Source organism: Bos mutus, chromosome 18 (genome assembly GCF_027580195.1).
Source record: "Bos mutus isolate GX-2022 chromosome 18, NWIPB_WYAK_1.1, whole genome shotgun sequence".
In the NCBI taxonomy this organism is placed as follows: Eukaryota; Metazoa; Chordata; class Mammalia; order Artiodactyla; family Bovidae; genus Bos; species Bos mutus.
The window spans coordinates 4,120,596-4,144,187 of record NC_091634.1 but is presented as its reverse complement, the minus strand read 5'-3'; the positions used below and the strand labels follow the sequence as shown (position 1 = coordinate 4,144,187).

At 43.7% G+C, this 23,592-nt stretch overlaps 3 pseudogenes; 1 reads left to right on the top strand and 2 right to left on the bottom strand.

Annotated features, from left to right (window-relative positions):
- Positions 1–699: 699 nt before the first annotated feature.
- On the bottom strand, positions 700–21,646 carry LOC102267541 (cationic amino acid transporter 3-like; annotated as a pseudogene).
- Positions 7,062–8,704, bottom strand: LOC102268375 (solute carrier family 2, facilitated glucose transporter member 3 pseudogene; annotated as a pseudogene).
- On the top strand, positions 10,868–12,048 carry LOC138991666 (ATP synthase F(0) complex subunit B1, mitochondrial pseudogene; annotated as a pseudogene).
- Positions 21,647–23,592: the final 1,946 nt, after the last annotated feature.

The following is a 23,592-nucleotide window of genomic DNA, read 5'->3' as shown; positions in this document are numbered from 1 at the left end:
TTTTCCAGGCAGGAATACTGAAATGGGTTGCCATTTCCTTCTCTAGGGGATCTTCCTGGCCCAGGGATTGAATCAACATCTCCTGCATTGGCAGGTGAACTCTTTACCACTGAGCTACCTGGGACGTTCCACTTGACTTTTACACTAACTGACAAAAAAATGGAAGTATAATCCGTTTAAAATAGTCTAAATTAAAAAAAAAATTCAACCACACAAGATGTAAAGGAGCGGCTGAAGCTGTGTGCAGAGTTTGGTTCTTTTTTTGTGGCTGAGTAACTGTTTGCAATGAGCAAGCTAATAATTTTCTTTCTTCCTCTGGTTGTTGATTACAATATGGTACTTTCTGGTGAAAACTGATCTCGCTGCACACTTCCGAAGCATGCACTTTCCTCTATGCATATTTTATTTTTAAAAGTTTACATAGAAATTGTTCAGCATTGGGAATTCCCTAGAGGCCCAGGGGTTAGGACTTGGCGGTTTCCTTGCTATGGTCCGGGGGTTCATTCTCTCATCTGGGAACTAAGTTTCCAAAAGTTATGCCAAAAAGAAGTACAAGGTCAAAGTTGTTTTGTCCGCTGGCAAAATATTTATGGCTGTAAATGCATCCCACATTCACACTCCATAGAGGCTCAGAGTATCTTTGAGCCAGCAGACCCTTCAGTGCATGGAGGAATGCCACACAGCATCTATGTCCTGTGGTTAAGATGACTCAGCAGCAGGAATGCTTTTGTCAAGAGTCTGGAAGGTGGAGGCTTGTGGCTATTGATCATTGTTCTCCTCCAAGCTGTGTCGGATCCCATATCCAAAGTATATGACAGATCCTAGTAGGGAGATGAGACAATGAGAAGGAAAAGTAGGCGCTCTCCTTGTTTACAAACGCCCAATAGGCCTCCTATCATGGCATCTGACACAGTTTAGGGGAGAGGTTGTAGGAAGATGGTTGGGTTTTGTCACTCAAACTGTCTCATTATCCAAGGAAGCCACTTAACAATCACCATCCAGATGCCAAACAGGATCCAGATCCAAGAGGTCTTCTGCATCATCAAGTAAATGTTCACAAAGGTGCTCACCAGTGCGAGGACAGGCAAAGCAGGAACCTGTGGGCAAAGTCAGTTCATCCTTGAACATACTCCTGACGTCTGAAAGGGAGACCCACGTGGGTGGGAAGTATTAGTCACTTAGTCGTGTCTGCCTTTGGGACTCTATGGACTGTAACCTCTTTTCATGGGATTCTCCAAGCAAGAGTACTGGAGTGGATTGCCATTCCCTTCTGTAGATCTTCTCTATTGAACTTGGGTCTCCTGCATTGCAGACAGATTCTTTACTGTCTGAGCCACCAGAGAAGCACACGTGGGTGGTTAGTCCCTCTGGATCTAGACGTAGTCAGCTTATAGTCCTGTTCTGTGAGCTTCCAGTTGTGCAGGTCTCGCTTAACGAAGCCAGAGACAATGATGAGGCTGAGAACCAAAATGTTGATGCCCGTGAACACTTTGTAAACCCAGGCTGACTCACCAGTTCCCAGAGCCAGTACGCCTGCGGGAAAGATGTAATATGAGACATCCAAGGTAACTAAATCCATAGACAGTTGCCAAGAGCTGAGGGATTGGTGCTGGACAGATGAAACTGTCTGCTCAGTGGGTATGGGATTTCCTTTTAAGGTGATAAAAATGTTTGGAAACTCACTTGATAGGGGTACTCTTTTGCTATTTTGAGTTGGGTGATCTTGCTTACAGATTTGAAACATGCTTGGCCTTGAAATCAAATGTTTTTATTTAAAAATATATTTGGAACTCAATGGAGGTGGTTGCCCAACATTGTGAATATACTAAGTACCACTGAATTGTACACTTTCAGATGGTTAATTTCTTACATGACAATCATCTCACAATATATACATCTACCAAATCATTACCTGTATACATTAAATTTGTACAGTGTTGTATTCATATCTCAATAAACCTGGGAAAAATAATAAAATGTTTAATTTTGTGCTATGCTAATTTCTCCTCAATTAAAACCACAATTTGGTCTCAATACAGAAGAGATACTAATAGGTCTACGTAAATGAATCTCAGCCTGGGAATGATTTTGTCCCCTAAGGAACATTTGACAATGTCTCCAGATATTCTGATTTTCACAGTTTAGGAGGTGGGTATCACTGGTATCTAGTGGGTAAATGTCAGAAATGTTACTCAACATCCAACAATGATTTTCTAAAAAAGTTGAAACGTACACCCCTATACCTATGAATGATCCAACCCAAACTGGCAATGATGCCAAGAATGGGAAACAATGGTCTATGTCTTGCCTCTCTTGCTCTCACATCAGAGACCATTCCAGCCCTAATCCCCCACCATTCTGCCACCCAAGCCTTTCCCACCCCAGCTCCCCCTCGACGCTCTGCTCTTCCCATTCTTCTCTGACCCCTGACTCACTGGTGATCAGCAGCACCAGGCCCAGGGTAAAAAAGTCTGGGTACGTGGCCAGGAAAGAGGGCATATATGGAGAGAAAGTTTCCTGTAATGCCTGAGAGATGTGGTTCCCAATGAGGCTGTCAAAGGTGTAGCTCCAGGCCTGGGCTACACTGGTGGTGCCTGCAGTGGCAGAAGGAATATTCATTGACAAACATAAGTAGATTCCTAACACGGCCATGGGCTATATTTTTTTTGGGGAGGGAACCCAAACAAAATACCTAATTGCAAAGAGATTCTTTTCAAGGGCTGGGATGGGAAAACCCAGATGATTCACAAAATTGTGTGTGTGTGTGAGAGTGCGCGACTCAGTCTTGTCTGATTCATTGCAACCCCATGGATTGTAGCCCTCCAGGCTTCTCTGTCCATGGGATTTCCCAGGCAAGAATGCTGGAGTGGGTTGCCATTTGCTAATCCAGGGAATCTTCCCACCCAGGGATGGAACCCATGTCTCGTCTTCTGCATTGGCAGGCAGATTCTTTACCATTGCACCACCTGGAAAGCCTTCACAAAATAGGTCAGCTATTTAATATGCGAGGAGGAGATCAATGTTATGCAAGAAAATATCACAGGAAATTGGGACCAGGAGAGCTGGAAAGTGAGACTAGAAATTTTAAAACAAGATATAAGGGAAAATTCTATGAAGGCAGCAGTCGAGCAAAGACTTCGAAATGGTGAAGGGATGAGCCCATGGGACATGCCTCCTTCTCACACACTCCCTACAGTTCCCTGATCCCTGGGTTCTTGGTCCATCATTTAAAGAAAGCAGGATAGAGATGAATAGAATGACATTGTGGGAGTTTCCTGCCACTGTTATCCTCTTTACCCCACAAGGTGGATAACAAGATTCTCATGAATGAGTGAAGAGTGAAGAACTAAATCCTGCCTCCTTGTTTTCTGATCTTAAACCCACAACTTCCCCTGATCCATCATTTGGCTAAGGACAGTATGAGGTTCCAGCCAGTGGTGAAGGCACACAGTTGTCCCACGGTGACATAGCTGTAGAGATACACAGTACCAAAGCATAGTACCCGGGCCCCAAACTCAGCATAGCAGAGCCCAGACATCACACAAGACAGGCCAGCCACCAAGAAGGAGATGACAGTCGCTGGTCCAGTGACAGACAGGGCCACTGCACCAGTGAGGATGTACACGCTGGCTCCCAGGGTCCTGCTCACACCCAAGGCCACCAGGTCAAGGGTGTTCAAATGAGCTTCGGGACTCTCAGACTCCTCTATGGGTTCCAGTGGCCGCCTGCCGACCAGCTTCTGAGCAAACTGTCAAACATATTAATGCAGCATCCTAGACATAGATGCGGAGAAGGCAATGGCACCCCACTCTGGTACTCTTCCCTGGAAAATCCCATGGACAGAGGAGCCTGGTAGGCTGCAGTCCATGGGGTTGCTAAGAGTCAGACATGACTGAGCAACTTCACTTTCACTTTTCACTTTCATGCATTGGAGAAGGAAATGGCAACCCACTCCAGTGTTCTTGCCTGGAGAATCCCAGGGACGGGGGAGCCTGGTGGGCTGCAGTCTATGGGGTCGAACAGAGTTGGACACGACTGAAGCGACTTAGCAGCAGCAGCAGCAGCAGACATAGATGAGGAGGTTATGTTCTGCAGAAGAAACAAGGCACAAAGCCATCAAGAACATCATCTGCCCTCAGCCCTGGAGTCCAAGTCCATAGCACAATGGAGTTGTGAGGGGCAGGTGATAAAAGGACATACGGGGCAAGCTCTCCATCTCCGAGCTTTGGTTTCTACAAACACAAATGAAACTTTTAATACATTTCAAAGTTATTGGAAGTGTAAGAGGATTGAGGGGGGCAAAACATGTTGCATTCAAAGAGTGCAACATTACTGAAATGGACACAAACATTTTTAAGAGGGCAAACTTTATGCTCTGTGGTCTGTTACTATATTTCCTAAATTGCTGCCATAGTAAACAATACAGCCAGCTTCACAGAGTTGTGGGTTGGAACAATCTGATTGTAATTTAGTATAAATCACCATACAGTCATCTCTGAGGTATAACAATCTGGGGGTCCTCAAGTCCCTTACATCATCCCCGTGTCCACAGAGAAGGAGTCCACAAATACAGAGGGTCAACAGTATACAGGAGACTGACATCAGTATTTACATCACAAACCCTGGATAAGGGGAATCGTTACTATTTTTTCTTTCTTTCTTTTTTTGAAAGCAAGCAACATAATTTATTAAGTATGCAAGACAACGCACTAAGGCTTTTCCATTTCATCTGTGCATAATAAACGAGTATGGCTATTTTCATTTGTACAAAACTCTCGTATAAGAAACTTACTTAGGTTACAACAAGAACTGAGCAGCCACACGGTGTTTAAAGCTGATTTATTGTTACAGAGGAAGGTTCCCCCCAACCCCACCCCTGCACACAAAGCTAAGCCTGTGATGTTATATATGTACATTCAGAATTTTATTTCAAAACAAAGAACTGTAGCAACAATAATATAAAAAGTCCATTTGGAAATTATTCACAACCTGGTCACTGAGAACTGGAAACATTCCATGCTGCACCACTGCCAACCTGCTGGTCTGAGGAGTCGGAGCAGAGGTGCAGCTGGAGGACAGTCCCCGGCCATGGCAAAGCCCTGTCCCAAGGCACTGCAAGTTTTGTACCCAAAGCCTCAGCAACCAGAGGGAATGGTGAGAACTTAGAACCCAAATACTGTCATAGGCGAGGGTTTGACTGAAGGGCTTGAAATATGTAAGCACCAAAGAAGCTAAGGGAGATCAAACAACATATGAAGGAGGGATGAAGAGCCCAGTCTCCACTTCTAAAAATACTGGATGATCCTGGAAGTGGCCGTGGGCTGTGGTAAATGTAATCCCTCCATCTCAGCAAACCCTCTGGCCACCCCAGATCTAGAAGCTTATTGTCCCCTTAAGAATGCCCCCCTCTCCCCCATGACGCCCTTCCAGCGCACCCAGGAGGCATCATGTCCTGGTCTAACACTCTTTCCTGTCTTCTCCTGCTGTCTGAGTGGAGAGTGAGTCCTCCACTCTCAGTCTCAACATTTAGGGAGTTCTCTCTGTCCTCTCCAACAAGGAAAGGCAGCCAGATGGGATGGAACTCTGAAGTTTCAAAGAAAACCGTTGATGCAGATTCCACCCAGCAGAGGCAGTGTTGTTTACATATACACGAATGAGTCTGAACACATTATACCCAGTAGGGGACTTAGGAACCTAACAAGATAACCAGCAACTGTTTCGTGATGGTGCACAAATGTTCACGCTCATGTGTGGGCCTTGCCGCACATCCACACAGACTGTCACGTGTGGTCTACAGGAAAGTTCAAGTCCCTCAGGGGGCACCTGACGTAACACCATGTAATGTGGTAACAAGGGTAACTTCACATGGTAAGCTGACATAAACAAGCATGAGATGACCCTCATGTAATAACACACGTCAACTGGATAATAATTGTTCAGGAAAAAAAATCATCTTCCGGCACTGAGGTTGCAAATTCCAAGTTAGCTATAAACATCTCTAAGTTCTTTCAAAGCTATGGCTTAAAGCAAAATAAAAATCAACATCTAAAATCCTCTAAACAACAAACTGAAGAAATAATGAACCTCTACTAAGAACCAAGATTTTTGGTTACTCACTTGGGAGGCTCTCCCACCAGATGGATGATAGGAATATTTTTTTTTAAAAAGTGAGTTCACTACAGAGAAGGAAGCTGCTTGGTCCAGTGAAGGGAGAGAGGCTTTGTAGAAATAACCATCCCTTCTCTGGACTCCATCCAAAATTAGAACCCATAAACCCCTATTAACTACAATGCCCACCTTAGCAATAATCCTAGATTTCAAGTAATACTACATATAATCTTAAATGAAGAAAAAAGTTCCAAAGGAAACCAATAGCTTCTTTATACAGGCACATGACTTTTCTGAGAAAGTTGAGAGTTTTTATTGGGAGGATAGAAATTGTTAAGAGGCAACGTGCAAACTTCACACACCCCATCATGCATCCTCCAATTTTGCATGACCTTTCTCCCTAAATCCTTCCCTTCTTATTACACCTTAACCTCTTCAGTATAAAATCTTCCACCCTATAACCTCTCCTGAAGCACCTCCCTCTAACCTCAATTTCCTTATGCTTTCATTATTTGGTAAAATTACTTTATATTAAAAAAAAATATTTATGCAAATAAAACCAGAAGATAAATAAAACTCAAGTTTATTTTCTCAGTAGAGCTGTATGGAAGACAAGAAGGAGCTCTTATGGAACCCCTCTCTGCCCCCTACTCTTGAGTGTACCTGCTTCCTGGTGAGTCTGAGGTTGGAGGAATGGTACCTTCTAGCCCACTCCCCAAAATGCCCTGAGGCAATTTTAGAACCTAAGGGAGCAGGAGCTGGCCAGGTTGCAACATACCAAGTGGCCAATCCCTCCTGAAATGAAGGCAGGTTTACTTGGTCTCTCCTGAGCTGAAGAGAATGTCCAAGAAATGAAATTTTCAAAAGCCATTGATGACAACGACTAACCCCAGCCTTGGGATCTTCTGAGCACCCATCGAGTGTGTGGATGAGAAAGGAATTGAGTAGCAGCATTCAGAAATGGTCCTGGGTTACAACCTGATGAGGTCAAGGCTGCTTTTTGTGACGGGAGGGAGGTGGGTAGGAGGCACGTCTTAGGCATTGGTGTCCCTCATGGGCTGGATGCTCCATGATGGGGCCTTTCTCACCACGGGTTCCTGTCTGCACCTACCCTTCAAAGGCTCGTGTAATTTCCTCAAAAGTCCTGCCATGGGTCTCAGGAACTTTGAAGAAGGTGAAGACCCAGAAGATAATGAGAAAGATGGTGAAGAAGATGAAAACGTGGGCGCCTAAGTAGAATGCGGCCAAGGGGAAGAGTCAGTCCAACCAAAAAGTTGAAGGTCCAGTTGGAACAACCAGCCACTGCCATGGCAGCTGGCGGGGTCCCTGGCTGAAGAGTTCAGCCACAATAAACCAGGGAATGGGGCCTGGGCCAATTTCAAAGAAGGCTATAAAGATCAGGATGGCCCCAATACAGATACAGTCCATCCAGCTATAATCATTCTTTAGTAACAAAGAAATCATAATGAAGATGGAACAAAAAGCCATCCCTCCAAGGCCAATCAGGTGTAGAGTCTTCCTCCCAGCCCTTTCCACCAAGAACAAAGACACCACGGTGAAGATGGTGTTGACCACACCTGTGCCAACAGTGGCATGGACTGGCTCCTGGACACCTGCATCTTTGAAGATTCCTGTCGAGTAGTAGATCACTGCATTGATCCCAGAGAGCTGCTGGGAGAGCTGGAGCATGATGGAGACAATGATGGGTTTCCGGTAGTTGGGGGCACGGAAGAGCTCTGGCACTGTGACTTGCTTCTCCCGCGACATCCGCACACTCTCTTCCTGCATCTCCTGGATGTCCTGAGCCACATCCTCAGTGCCCCATAATCTCTGGAGGACCTCCTTTGCCTTCTCCTCCTGCTTTCTGTTAATGAGCAAGAATCTAGGACTTTCAGGGCAAAATGGAAGGGCAGCGCACTGGATGATGGTTGGTATGATGGTGAAGCCCAGGAGCAGAGGCCAGAGATCTTTAGTCCCCAAGATGACGTTTAGACCAAAGATCTGGGCCACCAGAATTCCAATAACGATGCCCAGCTGGTTGAGAGTACCAAAGGCGCCCCGCAGGGCAGTAGGTGAGATCTCTTCAATGTACATGGGCACGAATCCTGTGCAGAGTCCGCAGAAGAGGCCAATAACCAGTCGGCCCACGATCAGCATTTCAACCGACTCTGCCATTTTGCAGAATCCCATAAGGCAGCCGCCAGCTATGGCCAACAGGTTGACAATAAACATTGAATTGCGCCTGCCAAATCGGTTGACAAAGAGTCCGATGGAGAAGGAACCGATCATACCACCCGGAGAAAATGGCCACGGACAAGGACCACAGGAATGTGAGGAGCATGCTGGACGGGGGGGTTCCTGACCACTTTTCCAAAGCATAATTGAGAAAGTCCTTTATGATCTCCTCAGGAGCATTGATGACTCCAGTGTTGTAGCCAAACTGGAACGAGCCTATGGTAGCAACTGAAATGGTGAAGATCAGAGGTGCGGTGACCTTTGCGGTCCCCATGGCCCTAATTTAATTCTTTTCAAATCTTCGATTAAGATCTAGGAGTGGGACTCCAGAGACCCCTCTTCCAGGCAGCAAAACCTCCAAAATGTCCTTTCTGGGTGGCAAGTTTTCATTCAGGTCCTCAGTCTATTATTTCTATATTAAAGAGTCTAAGAAGAGTCTCACAACCTCTAGACTTGATCCAATTCCCCTCTCCCCACCTCTTCTCACACAAACACAACAGCTCTCAGTTTCTTCTGCTTTCATCTGGAAAATGGGTCTCTTCACCCTCAGGTTGGAGCCAGGCTGACCCTCCTGCGCTCTGGGATTGCAGGGGTCTCTTTGGAAGGATGTGAACTCAACGCCCAGTCTCCCACAGAAGAGGGTGACCCGAGACTTACTGGATCCTTGGAGCAGAGCCTGGAGCACTGGATCAGTCAGGGAGGCTGAGGTTAAGCCAGGCAGGGCTGGAGCTGAGACATCTCCAAGAACTGAAGCAGGGAGTCCTGAGCACAGAAAACAGTCCTCACCCCTGGGCTGTTGGGGTGGAGATGGGGCTGGGTGGGCAGGGAGCAGTGTTACTATCAGCCCTGACTCTTCTGCGGTCAGCGGGGTGTTTCTGAGAGGTTTTTTTACATGTGGTAAAATACCCATAACACAAAATTGACCATTTTAGCCATTTTTAAGTCTGCAGGTCAGTTGTGTTAAGTACCTTCAAATTTTGTGCAAACTTCAGAAGTTTTTCATCTTGCAAAAACATCAGTTCTGTTCCATTCAATAGTAATTCCCATTTCCCGTTCACATTTCCTGGCAATTACCCTTCTACATTCTGTCTCTATGAATCTGACCACTCCAGGTACTTCATTGTAAGTGGAGTCATTCCATATCTCTCCTTTCTTGTCAGGTTTATTTTACCTAGTTAAATGTCCACAAGGTCATCCCTATTGTATCTTGTGTTAGAATTCCCTTTCTTTTTAATGGTAAACAATAGTCTATTGAGGGTACCTACCGTATTGGCTTATACATTCTTGATCAATGGAAAACTTGTGTTGCTCTCATGCTTTAGTTATTGTGAAACATGCTGTGAACAGGAATTTGCACTTATCTCTTCCAGAGTGTGCATTCAATCCTTCTGCTTACATCATCAAAAGTAGAATCACTGAATCAAACAGTTCTAAGATTTTTATCTGCTTGTGATGGAGAAGATGTTCACATATTGAGGTATGGGGACATTGTTTTGACTTATAATACATGATTCAGCCTAAATTTTGTGTAAACAGAACCCTCACAGAATGTCTTCTTTAACTAGTGAGGTAAAGAGCATCTGTTTTGAAGATAAGGATGAGTAACTCCCTCCTCATGGCATGAGTGTCAGCACTCTCTGGGAGATAAGGCTCCCTTCCCAGTCACCAGGGAGCTGCCATCTTGCTGTGTATGAAGTCTTTCTCTTTTGAAACCTTGAAGGAATACACCCTGTCATGTTGATATATATGTCCTTTGCTTGGATGAGGTAGAAGAATGTGCTTGATGACATGCTTCAGCAGAGCAGTTCCTCAGAACTATAGGGACACTGTCTCCCTTGCTGCAGCCCTCAATTTGGCTCAAAGAAAATTCTTTCCTATTTCAGTTATGTACTTTTCATTGATCATTTCTGTGGACACTTGAGATCAAGGACCTTGAAAAATACAAGCTGTAAGACTTGAGATCCCACTCAACCCTGCTCCCTCCCAGTCCTCTTACATGACTCGACTCCCCACAGTCTGCACCTGACCTGAGACACCCCAGTGTGGGGACCTTCAAGCTCAGCTATGCCCCAGCTTAACATGTCTGATGTGAATTCAAGCAACACAAACATTGACAAGCACTGTGCTTTGTTGAGTCTTGAACAGTTAATGGGAGAGGATAAAGGGGATGTGACTTGGTCTTCCTGAAGGAGTTCTGTTGCTGGGAGAGCCGAGCACAGAGACAGAGAAGTGATACTTGATGTGAGAGGTCAGGAGCTCTGCTCCTCAAGAAGGAAAAGCCAGGAGCAGGAAGTGGAGTGGTGAGGGGGTGATGCTGGTACTGGTAAAGGGTTGACTAGATTCTGACCTCCATGAGATGACCCACATGCTAAAACACTGAGCACAAACCAGCAACATGGGTCTTAAATATAAGTGGTTGACTATTACATTAACTTCTTTAAAAATTGAGGTATAGTTGATTTACATTATTGTCATTTTGTTTTTTAAAGCCAACCCCACGCTCTTCTCGCGAGACTTGTGAGAGTCCATCTTGCGTCTGTCCCTGACAGATTCTTCTGTCAGGGTCACTGGGGCGGGAAGATTGCTGGGTGAACGCTACCTGACAATGCTGTCCCGGGTGGTACTTTCTGCCGCCGCCGCAGCAGCCCCATCTCTGAAGAACGCAGCCCTCCTCCGTCCAGGGGTATTGCAGGCAACAAGGATCTTTCACACAGGGCAGCCAAGTCTTGCCCCTGCACCACCTCTTCCTGAACATGGAGGAAAAGTTCGTTTTGGGCTGATCCCTGAGGAATTCTTTCAGTTCCTTTATCCTAAAACTGGTGTAACAGGACCCTATGTGCTTGGAACTGGGCTTATCTTACGTTTACTCTCCAAAGAAATATAGGCGATAACTCCAGAGACCTTCTCTGTCATATCAACAATAGGGTTCCTTGTCTATATAGTTAAAAAACATGGTGCGTCTGTTGGGGAATTTGCTGATAAACTCAATGAGCAAAAAATTGCCCAACTGGAAGAGGTGAAACAGGCGTCCATCAAACAAATCCAGGATGCTATTGATATGGAGAAGTCACAGCAGGCACTGGTTCAAAAGCGCCATTACCTTTTTGATGTTCAAAGGAATAACATTGCTATGGCCGTGGAGGTTACTTACCGGGAACAGCTGCATAGAGTATACAGGGAGGTAAAAAATCGCCTGGACTATCACATCTCTGTGCAGAATTATGATGCGTCAGAAGGAACAAGAGCACATGATAAACTGGGTGGAGAAGCATGTGGTGCAGAGCATCTCTGCACAGCAGGAGAAGGAAACAATCGCCAAGTGCATTGCAGATCTAAAGCTGCTCGCAAAGAAGGCTCAAGCTCAGCCAGTTATGTAAACACATCTATCCCTGTTAAGACAGCTAGAAACAGTTAACTGACTAAATGGAAACCAGTCAATGTGATAAAATCTTTCTGTATTGCTATCTACTGAAGTTACAGTTTACCTTTCCTATAAATGAAAAGTTTTGAGTCTGATACAATGAGAGAATTGAAACAATCTATTGGCCAGTAAGATCTTTCTCTAATTCATCTTGCTGTACATTTTGAGTTGTCCTGTGACCACTTTTAAATAAACAGTTTCTTTGAATAAAATTTGGTACCTGGCTAAAAATAGTCAAAATTTTAGTTTAAATTTGTAATTAATTCAGCCATCTTAACAATAAAGTGACAGTTGAGACAAACAAACAAAAAAAATAAAGCCAACCACACAAGACGGACTGAAGTAGATTAAGCTATTGTGGAGAGTTTTAGTTCTTTTTCCAGCTGCGTAGTATATCATTATATGTATATATACACACACATATATAAATATTTATATGACATCTTCTTTATCCATTCATCTGATTTCTTTTTAAAAAATTATTTACTTGTATTACTTTTGGCCGCGCTGGGTCTTCTTTGTTGCACGTGGGCTTTTTCTAGTTTTAACAAGTGGGGGCTACTCTCTAGTTGCAGTGAGCAAGCTTCTCATTGCAGGGGTTTTTCTTGTTGCAGAGCATGGTTTCTAGCTGCAAGGGCCTCAGTATTTGCAGGATGTGGGTTCAGTAGCTGTGGTTCACAGGCTTAGTTTCCCCATGGCACGTAGGATTTTCCTGGACTAGGCATCATATATCTGTGTACCCTGCATTGGAAGGTGAATGGACCACCTGGGAAGGCCTATCCATTCATCTGTTGATGGATACTTAGGTTGCTTCCATTTGTTGGCAATTGTGAATGATGCTGCTATGAACATAGAAGGACATGCATCTTTTCAAATTAGTGTTTTTGTTTTTATTGGATATATACCCAGGAGTGGACTTGCTGGGTCAGATGGTAGTTCTATTTTTAGCTTTTTGAGAAACCTCCATATTGTGTTTTATAGTGTTTGCACAAATTTACATTCCCAACAAGAGTGTATGAGGGTCCCCATCTGTCCAAATCTGCCTTCTGCTGTCCTGGGTTTTGTCTTCATATGCAGTACTGGAACTAATCCATCTAACCAAGGTATGTCTCAATAACTGGCAAGTAGGTATATGGAATTGGGTCATTATGTTACCTCCCCATTACAGAGTCAAGAGATCCATGTTAGCAGGATACTGAGATAGGTGGTGGCAAAGTCTTTGGGAATCTTGGTTCCTAGCCCAAGGGCATGTGTAAACAGAAATATACTTAGAAATCTATAAGCCACCATTGCTCAAATAACTGAAGAAACCACAGAAAGAATTGTAGCACAACAGATATACCTAAAACCCTCAGCCAAAGTAGGTTTTAGAGAATAGAATTGCCCTAGATTTTCTACTGGCCAAATAAGAAGACATTATACTATTACTCACATGACTTCTTTGACTTACATTACTACCTCAGAAGACATTGAGACACACACAGAAAAAATTTTCCAAGGGGCAAAATGGTTGCAAAATGTAACACAGACTGACCCTTTCAATGACCTGATTAGTTGGTTTCCCTTGGGACTGGGCAAATTTTCCACATGGCTTTATAGATGATTATTGTTTTAATATTATTATCCTTTCCCTAGCTATCAAGTTACTCATGACATATATCCCCATCTGCTTAAAGTCTGCTGCCCAAACCACACATACAAATGATTGTACAGGAAACTGAGATGATGGATCAAATGTATAATCTATAAAATGGCTTCCCATGTGGGTCTGTAGTAAAGAATCCGCTCGCCAGTCCAGAAGATGTGTGTTTGATCGCTGGGTTGGGAAGATCCCCTGGAGAAGGGAATGGCAACCCACTCCAGTGTTCTTGCCTGGAGAATCCCATGGACAGAGGAACCTGGCGGGCTACAGTCCATGTTTCAAAGAGTCAGACACAACTTAGTGAATGTACCCACACCCACACCCACACACATCTATAAAACATTTCTCCATCAGTGTACACGTTTACTGCATTTTAATTAATTTACCCAATTATAAAGTTCTATACATTATGTACTGTTTTAATACAAATACTTTACATAGATACACATTTTATGAATATTAATACTTATATGTATTAATTACATATAAATTGAATATAAAGATACATACATATTTACAGATTTAAGTTTCTTTGTTGTGTTTTGCAAATACTGTATTTTTTACTTTTTACAATTGAAGCTTTGTGGCAACCTTGAGTCATCAGATGATGGTAAGCATTTCTTAGCGATAACATCTTTAAAAATAAGGTCTATACATTGTTTAATTAGACAGTGCTATAGCACACTGAACAGACTACAGTGTAGTATAAAATAGCTTATATGCACTGGAAAAACAAAGAATTGTGTGACTCTCTTTATTGCCAATTCTCCTTATTGCAGTGGTTTGGAACCAAATCTCCAAGGTATGTCTACATTAACTCTCCACTTTGGGTCATATCATTTAATTGTTACAGAAAGTGCATCATTTTTCCTTGTTGGAAAATTGCCCACATTCTGGTTTTGGCTAATAATGTTTTTGGCTGAAACTGTTAGGTCTTCTATGAACTAGCAGTTGATCTAGAAACTTGAGTACATTCTGATTCAACTTCTCATCAAGACTCTTTCATGGACAGTATTCTGTGTTGCCTGTTACAGCACATTGGGTAGCACGGGATATCTGGTTGTCCCCCAGCAGTAAGGGAAGAACAGCAATCAGGTGATGTCAGCCTCTTCCATCAAAGCTTTGCTCAAAAGAATCAGTCTCCATGAACTGCTTTCTAAGCCTGTTATCTCAGAACTTGTAAGATACTGCATGTACTAATTCTGTTCACCCTCATCTGTTTTTAAATTAATCTAATAACTTGTACTCAATATCTTGACCTCCATCCCTCGTTCACTCTACATCAGCTGTTCATTCCCACCAACAGTCCTCTACTTCATTGTTACCAATGTCTTCAATGTCCATAAGCCCAATTTAAACATTAATTCTGCAGCAACACATTTTAATCTTTTCTCCAGGCTCCAATTTCACTTCCTTTTAGTTCTATGCAACTCTAGCCATTTATCAACCAAAATTACTTCCCAGTGGGTTGCCATTTCCAAAGTATTTTCTCCAGGATCTTCCCCATCAACTCCAGGGATCTAAGATTAGGTCTCCCTGGTGGCTCAGTCAGTTAAGAATCCACCTGCAATGCAGCAGACATGAGTTTGATCCCTGGGTTGGGAAGCCACCAGGAAAAGCCCCACTCCAGTATTCTTGCCTGGAAAATCCCTGGACAATATCTTGACCTCCATCAAGGAGTTCACGACTTAGGGACCAAACCATCAGCTATTCATCCCAACCAACAGTCTGTTTTACTTTATCATTATGAAATACCAATTGTCCTCAATGTTCTTAAAGTCCACTTTGTTTGATTTAAACATTAATTCATTTGCATTATATCTGTTCCCTTACTGTTTTTAATCTTCGACTCTTTTCCCATGGATTTCCAGGTTCCTTTTAGTTCCAGGCAAGAAACTGTCATTTCTCCAGGATTCTTCCCACCAGATTGCAGGCAGACGCTTTATCAACCAACCATTACTTCCCACCCACTTCCCTCTCCTCTGGCAAAATAAAAGTCAGTTTTCATTTTTTTCAATAAAGACTTTCCCCATCTACTCTAGTAAAGTTGTCAAAACTCTAAGAGCATGTGACTGGCTTCCCTGGTGGTTTTCAGTCAGTTAGAGATCAAATCCACCTGCTGGATCAGGAAAAACAAATGAGTTTCTATTTCCTTTATTGGGGCAGGAGGATTGTGGAAAATTCTGAAAGGTGGAAATGGACCAACCCATTCCAGTTTTATTGCCAGTTAGAACTGGACATGGAACATCCCAAATGAAAACAGAGAAGCCTATATACAGGCTACAGTCCTGGACTGGAAGTCACAAGCTGGAATCAAGATTGCTGGGAGAAATATCAACCTAATCCACCACACAGAAAGTGAAGCACTATAACTCAATAAAGTTGAGGTGAAAAAAGCTTAAAGATTAAAATGATCCATTTCCTTTTTATCAGTGTAAACAGTGTCAAATGCAGATGGTCTAATTTATAAGTACTTGGAAGGAAGTTATGACCAATCTTAGCATATTCATTACTTTTTCTTAAAGTCTAGTCTTTGTTTTTGTCATTCATGTATGGATGTGAGAGTTGGACTGTGAATAGGCTGAGCACCTTGATGCTTTTGAACCTAGAAGACTTACTGTTTGCAAGGGATCCACCAGTCCATTCTGTTCCCTTGATTTCTTTGGAAGGAATGATTTTTGTCTTAACCTGATGCGAAGAGTTGACTCATTGGAAAAGACTCTGATGCTGGGAGGGTTGTGGGTACAGAAGATGAGATGGCTGGATGGCATCAACTCTTGAGTCAAAATGCATAAGTTGTGATGTATGGGGTTTCCTTGAGCAGCCAAGTTTAAAGTGTAATCTAGACTGTGTTTTTGTTTCCTTTTGAAATTTCAATCTCTGTGTTTTTGCTGAAATTAGGCATAGGAACATGCTTTGTATGTGAAGGTTAATATTTTATTTCCTCCTCTAGTTGCTGGTAATACTGGTATACTTTCTTTGCGAAAAGTCATCTTGTTGCTGATGCATGCACTATTCTATATGAATAAAGGGAAACTCAGTCATGTCCACTCTTTTAATGGATGTCCATATTCTCCAGGCTAGAATTTAAAAGCCTTTTCTTCTCCAGAAATTGTTGAAAACATTCCCAAGTCATTTTGTCCAATACTGTGGAATCCCAAGAATAAATAGCCTATCCAGCAGTGGTGAATCATTTCACTTACAAATTGTAAAACATCAAAGTCATTTTGTCCACTGGCAAAAATATGCGGCTGTAAATGCCTTCCACCTTCATACTCCATCGAGGCTCAAAGTGTCTCTTGAACCAGCAGATCCTCCAGTGCATGGAGGGTTCCACACAGCATCTCTTTCCTGTGGTTAAGATGATTCATGACCTGATATTTTTTATCAAGTCTGGGAGGTGGAGGCTGGTGGCTGTGATGGTTGTTCTCTGCCAGGCTGTGTTGGATCCCATATCCAAAGTATATGAGAAATCCTAGGAGGAAAATGAGACAATGAGAAGGAAAAGTAGGTGCTCTCCTCATTTACAGAGGCCCAAGAAGTCTCCTATCAAAGACAGTTTGGGGGAGTTCAATTTGGGTTCACTCAAGTGGAGTCTTTATCCCAGAAACCACTTACCAATCCCATTCCAGATACCAAACTGGGCCCAGGTCCCAGAGGTCATCTGCATCATCAGATAAGTGTTCAGAAAGATGCTCACCAGTGGGAGGACAGGCAGAGCAGGGACCTGTGGGCAGAGTCAGTTAATCCCTCAACACAGCCCAGACATCTGAAAGGGAGACCCTACCTTACCCTACATTCAGTCCAATTCAGGCTGTATGTTCAGTGCCTACTGAGATTGTATATGTAAAGTGCTGAGTGTGGGCCAGGGAAGGGTCCATTTGTTTTAGCAAATTTCCTTCTTCCTTTGTCCAGCAAATGATGTTTAGACCTCAAAGCATGCAGACTTCATTCACTCAGAGGTGGACAGTTTGGACACATAAGGTCACTTACCTTAAAATAAAGGTGGATAGGGCTCTGGGGTTGCCTCCAGATGATGACCGTGATCCCAGTGATGAGCAGCAGCAGCAGCACAGCCACTGTTGTGAGCACTGGGTCTCCAGAGAACACCTGGCTGGGCCACTGGGCCAGGATCAGGCTCAGGATGATCAGCAGGAGAACTGCAAGGGTCAAGGAGGGGAAGAACAGGCTGGACCCAGAAGACAAAGATGTCAGGATCTTGAGTCCACCCATGAAACTGCTTACATCAGAAAGGGCCATCATATCTCCATGACTCCTCCTCAACTGCCAAAGACACAGAATCCCACCCATCTTGTCAGTTTCAGAGTATGACCAAAGAGAAATCCCAGTGCTCACCAAGCAGGGAGGCACATCCATAGACAATCTGGCCAGATTTCTGGGTGGGGATGGTGCTGATAGGGTCACCCAGACTCTTTAGAATATTTGAGTTTCCTCCTTCAGGTACAGATTCCAAAGGACTTCCTTCAATATCAGGCTTCATCTCATTTTTCCTCTGTTTCCTTCTTGCTTAAATTCTAATCTTGCTGGTACCTTAATTAGAGGCATTATGGCAGTATTAACAGCAGCCCCTATTCATCCAACATCACACAGCTTATTCCACATCTGTTCTGCATTAAGCAGAGAAGGACATTTAGAAGACAGCATGAAGGCAGAAGATGATTACAACCCCATTAATCCCCATGAGTCCAAGGTCCCCAGTCAAGGTGTAGTGGAGTCTCACCTGAGGACAAGACCAGAAAAAGCCACCAGGGAGTAAACAGACAGGGTCCTGATTGACACAAGTCCACAAGATCCCTGAACTCAAAAAGTAATGCCATGACCCCTAGAAAGAGGGCATGAACAAGGTGGGAGAGACAGTGAGAAACCACTGGAAACATGCAAGGGAGGAAGTCAAACAAAGATGTAGTGGGTTTTGTTTATCCACCTGCAAGGTTTCCAGCAGACATGATGGCCATCATGGGAGTACGGGTGCGGGCATGGATCTGGGCAAGGCCCCAGAAAAGGAGCCTGTCTTCTGCCATTGCACAGATCACAGGAGGGGTGGTGAACATGGTACCAAGGCAGCTGGAAGAGGAAATGGGAGCATGTTGGGGATGTGGAGAAACAGGAGAGACCAGGGCATCTGTTCCCTAGTCTACATGGGGCAAGGTGCCCTTCCCTCTTGTCTCTCAATGCTGAGGGCTGGGATACTGGAGCATCTGACAGTAGATGGGGAGAAAGCCATGACACTGACCTGGATGTAAGAGCACAGAGGGTACCAACAGCCACGACATATCTGGCAGGGTCCCAGCCAACGTGGAGAAAAGCCTGTGGGATGGGGCTGTCAGGATGAATCTGGTAGTAGGGGACCATGAGGGTGAGTGATGCCAAGACACCAAAATATGCCAAAAAGCAGATGAAGAGCGTGATCATGATGCTGATGGGGATGGACCGCTGAGGATTTAGGGCTTCTTCCCCTGCAGGAGAGGGGAAGTTCTGGGTCAGGAAAAAACACTGAGGTGAAATCACAAAATCACATTCCCTCTTGATGTCCAAAACCAGGATCACCTTCTCCCAACTCCTAATGCCAAGGGCAGCCAAACTGGCCCCAAACCCCTGATGGAACACACAATAACCATGTTACCTCTAGTAGCAATGAAATCAAAACCAAGAAATGCATAGAAACATGTAGCTCCTCCATGGAGAATTCCTTCATAATCAAAGGGCACAAACCCTCCACAACCCAGAGGGGCAAAGCTACATGGTGAAAGAAGGGATGAAGGAGAAGGTGGGTAAGGTGAGTTCAGCCATCTCACTGGACTCCTCCCTTAGTATCACAAGTCCCTGGCCCCAGGACCCTGTTGTCACCTGGATCCATCAGCCATTTATCTTTAGTCCCCACCATATTCCCAGTTCTGCACCCCACATGCATTACAATGACCAAGAGAACCCTTCTAACCTGGAGGTGTCACTGGATCCAGACGTGTTCAGTGTGTAGTCCTGTTCTGTGAGTTTCCAGTTGTGCAGGTCTCCCTTAATGAAGCCAGAGAGGATGATGAAGATGAGAACCAAAATGTTGATGCCTGTGAACACTTTATTAACCAGGGCTGACTCACGAGCTCCCAGAACCTGCATTCCTGCAGGAAAGATGGAACATGAAGCATATAAAATACTAAACCCATAGATACAGAAGGCAGACTAGTGGTATCTGGGAGTTAGGGCACTGGTGGTGATGGGCCGATGGACAGTGACTGTTCAGTGGTACAAGGGTTTCCTTTGGGGTGGTGAAAATGTTTGGGAACCAGATAGAGGTGATGGTTGCCCAACAGCTAAGTCCCACTGAATTGTACACTTTAAGATGGTTAATTTCTGACTGTGACAATCACCTCACAATATATACATCTACCAAATCATCTCATGTAAACCTTAAATTTATACAGTGTTGTATTTATATTTCAATACAGCTGGGAAAATAATAAAATGTTTAATTTTATGTTATTTTAATCTCCTCTCAATTAAAAACACATCTTTGGGGACTTCTCTTTTGGCCTAGTGTTTAAGAATCTGCCTTGCAATGCAGGGGATGTGGGTTTGATCCCTTGTCAGGGAACTGAGATCCCACATGCTGCAGAGCAAGCAAGCCTGTGCCCTTGCACACTGGAGCCCGAGTGGCACAAGTAGAGAGTCTGCGCACCATATCTAATTTCCATCACAGCCAAACAAATAAATAAAAAATTTAAAAGATATTTTTTTTATAAAATGATAACAATCACATCTTTGGTATCAGTACAGAGAATAAAATTATGGTCTAAGTAAATGATTCTCAGTTGGGGTGATTTGTCCACCTGTTGACATTTGGAAATGTCTGGAAATATTCTAATTTTCCCAGAGATGCTACTAAACATCCAACAAATCTTTTTTTTATTTTAAAAATCTGAAATGCACACCTCTAAATCTTTGAATAATCCAGCCCAGACTGTCAATAATACCAAGAATGGGAAACAATGGTCTGTGTCTTGCCTTCCAGTTTTTCATATCCCAGATCCTTCTTTTCAGTCCTAATCCCCCACCATTCTTCCATCCCAAGGCTTTCCCACCACAGCTTCCCCTCAATACCCCACTTTCCACATCCTATCATGGACTCCTTCTCACCTATTAACAGCAGCACCAGGCCCAGGGCAAAAAAATCTGGATACCTGGCCAGAAGTAAGGCATATTCAGAGAAAGTTTCTTGTAACACCTGAGAGATGTGGTTCCCAATCAGGTTGTCAAAGACATAGCTCCAGGCCCTGGACACACTGGCTGTGGCTGCAGCAACAGAAGAAGGAATATTCATTGACAAACATAAATCGGTTTCTAATACAGGATATATTTTGAGGGGAGGGGACTCCAAACAAAATATTTAATCTCAAAGAGTCTCTTTTCATGGGTTGGGGAGGGCAGAGCCAGATGATCCACAAAATAAGTCAACTGTTTAATATTCTATGGAGATCAATTTATAATGGAAAATATAACAGAAATTTGGGGTCAGAGGGCTGGAAGGTGAGGGTTGAAATTTTAAATCCAGATGTAAATAAAATCCCATGAATCCAGCAGCTGAGCAAAGACTTCACTAAGGTAAAGGGATGAGCTTGTTGGACATGCCTCCCTCTCACCCACTCCCTACAGTTCTCTTTCCTCTGGGTTCCTGGTCCATCATTTAAGAAAAACAAGATAGAGCTCAGTAGAATGACATTTTGGGATTTTCCTGCCATTATTATCCATTTCACCCCACAAGGTCAAAAAAAAGTGCTCTCATGAATGAGTGAAGACCTAAAACCCACCTCCTATCTCCTGATCTTAAGCCCCACACCTCCCCCCCAATCCATCACCTCACCAATGACATAGGACAGGATGAGGTTCCAGCCAATGATGAAGGCACACAGTTGTCCCACAGTGATGTAGATGTAGAGATACGCAGTACCAGAGCATGGTACCCGGGCTCCAAACTCAGCAAAGCAGAGACTAGACATCACACAGGACAGGGCAGCTACCAGGAAGCAGATGACAGTTGCTGGTCCAGCTCTCACTTTGGCCAATTCACCAGTCAGGATGTACACGCCAGCTCCCAGGGTGCTGCCCACACCCAAGGCCACCAGGTCGAGGGTGTTCAGATAAGCTCTGGGTCTTTCTGCCCTGAGCTCCAGTGGACGCCTGCGGACCAGCTTTTCACCAAATTGATCAACATACTGATGCAGCATCCTAGACATAGTTGAGGAGGTTACAGTCCGCAGAGAAAACAAGCCACAAAGCCATAAATAATATCTATCTCTCCTTGGCCATGAAAGTATAATTCTTGGAACAATGGAGTTATAGGAAGCAGGAGGCAAAATAACACATCAGACAAGTTCTGATCTCTGAGCTTTGGTTTCTACAAACATGAATAAAACTTTTAATGTCTTTTAAATTTACTGAAAGTGTAAGAGGATTGAGGGGAGCAAAAGATGTCATATCAAAATGTTCCACATTACAGAATTGGACACTTAAAAATGTTTAAGATGGCAAATTTTATGTCATGTGTACTTTACCACTATTAAAAAAATTTGGGACAATGATAAATGCCAGGCTCCTCTGCCCATGAGATTTCCAAGGCAAGAATACAGAGTTGCATTGGTTGTAGGGAAACCCCTCATGATAATTTAATATAAATCCCCATACAATCATCTCTGTGGTAATCAATGATATACAATGGAATCTGAGCCAGCATCACAGAGTTTTTCTTGCAAGTCCCATGATAATTTAATTGTCCCCAGTCATCCACAGAGGAGGAGCCTATATCAGATATCTACAGAGGAGGAACAAGATACAGAGAGACTGACATCAGGGGTCATCACTATTCATATCATAAACCCTGTATAAGGGGAATCTTTAATATTGTTTTAAAGCTGGTCTGAAATGAGTCTCAACCTCCAGATTTGATCCAGTCTCTCCCACCCCAACCTCTTCTCTCACAAACACAAGAGGTCCCAGCTCCTGCTTTCATCTGGAAAATGGGTCTCTCCACCCTCAGGCTGAAGCCAGGCTGACTCCCCTGAACTCTGAGGTTGCAGAGGTCTCTTTGGGAGGATGTGAACTCAGCGCCCAGTCTCCTACATAACAGGGTGACCTGAGACTTACTGGATCCTTGGAGCAGAGCCTGGAGCACTGGGTCAGTCAGTGAGGCTGAGGTTAAGGCGTGCAGGGCTGGGGCTGAGACATCTCTAAATACTGAAGTGGGGAGTCCTGAGCACAGAAGTCAGTCCTCACCCCTGGGTTGTGGGGGTGGAGATGGGGCTGGGCGGGCGGGGGGCATCTGCGGTGTAGCTATCAGCCCTTACTCTTCTGTGGTTACCCTCAGGGGAGGTTCTGAGAGGTTTTTCTATTGCTATAAAATTTACAAAATTAACCATTTTTAAGTGTCCAGTTCAGTAATGTTAGGCACATTCATATTTTGTACAATCAAACTCCAGAACTTTTTCATCTTGCAAAACTTCAACTCTGTACTCATTCAACAATTCTCCCTTTCTCCTCCACAGTTCCTGGCAATCACCATTCTACTTTCTGTCTCTATGAATCTGAACACTCTAGGTACTTCATTTAAATGGAAGCACTCAATACTTGTTATTTCTTGCCAGGCTTATTTCACTTAGCAAAATGTCCACAAGTTTCATCCATGTTATAGCATGTGTTGGAATTCCCTCCTTTAGTAATGCTGAATAATACTCTGTTATTTATACATACCACATTGGCTTAACTATTTCTTGATCAATGGGCACTTGAGTTGCTCTCAGGCTTTAGTTATTATGAATAATTCTGCTGTGAATATGAATGTACAAATATCTCTGCCAGAGTGTGCTTTCAATTCTTCTGGGTATATCTTCAGAAGTAGAATGCCAGATAACACGATTCTAAGGTTTTTACCTGTTTGTGACAGAGAAAACATTCACATATTGAGGTATGGGGAAGTCATTTTGGCTTATACATGGTTCATCTTGAACTTTGTGTAAACTAAGACAGCCTGTCTAACCCTCACAGCTCATCTGCTTTAACCAATGAGGTAAAGAACGTCTGTTTTGAAGATAAGGATGGGTAACTCCCTTCTCATGGCATCCATGTTAACACTCCCTGGGAGATAATGTTCCCTTCCCAGACACCAGGGTCCTGCTGT